Here is a 715-nt window from a genome sequence, read left to right as displayed (position 1 = left end):
TGGAGGGGGGGGGGCGCGGGCGTCGCAATGAGTGTGTCGAGGTTTTGGGGGGGGGCTGGGCGCGATGCATGGCGGTTGCCGGCAAGATGAGAGAGCCTGATGCCAAAACGAGTCAGGGCACTGTTCGCACAGTGCCCCAATGGGCAAGCTCCAGTGTTCCAGCGTGTAGCAACCATCCGGCCAAACTTGCGGCCTCAGCTGCACACGGCTGGGGCGCTGCTATCCGTTTTCGATGATCCCACCTACCTGCAGCTGGTGCCGGCTGCCACCACCACGGCCGCGCGCCATCGGCCAAGAGTCAACGCTCGTGTATGCAGCCGATGAGGGTGCGAGCGAGCACCCGTGCATGGCCCCCTCGCCGCCGCGTGTGGCGCCGCTGTTGAAGCAGCTGCATGCGGCCGGGGCAGCAGCAGCGCCGCCGCCGCGGCCACGGAAGCTCGCCGGGGCCAAGCGCAACTGCGGTGCAGCGGATACACTTGAACCCCCGCCAATAAGGGATGACGTTGATAACAATGCGCTGGATGCATTCAATCGCTCTGAAGCCCTGGATACGTCATCCAAAGTGCAGGTGATCTGGAGTCATCAGGCTGATCAACCACAACGATGGCACGAAAATCAGACACGGTATAAAGACGGCGGTTGCGCGCATGTATTAGGCAGCAGCGAGACTTGTCATACCCGTCACCGACACTGTTCTCACTCGTCCAGCACTGTT

The sequence above is a fragment of the Monoraphidium neglectum genome, assembly GCF_000611645.1.
Source record: "Monoraphidium neglectum strain SAG 48.87 unplaced genomic scaffold scaffold02588, whole genome shotgun sequence".
In the NCBI taxonomy this organism is placed as follows: domain Eukaryota; kingdom Viridiplantae; phylum Chlorophyta; class Chlorophyceae; order Sphaeropleales; family Selenastraceae; genus Monoraphidium; species Monoraphidium neglectum.
This window is presented reverse-complemented; position numbering follows the sequence as displayed.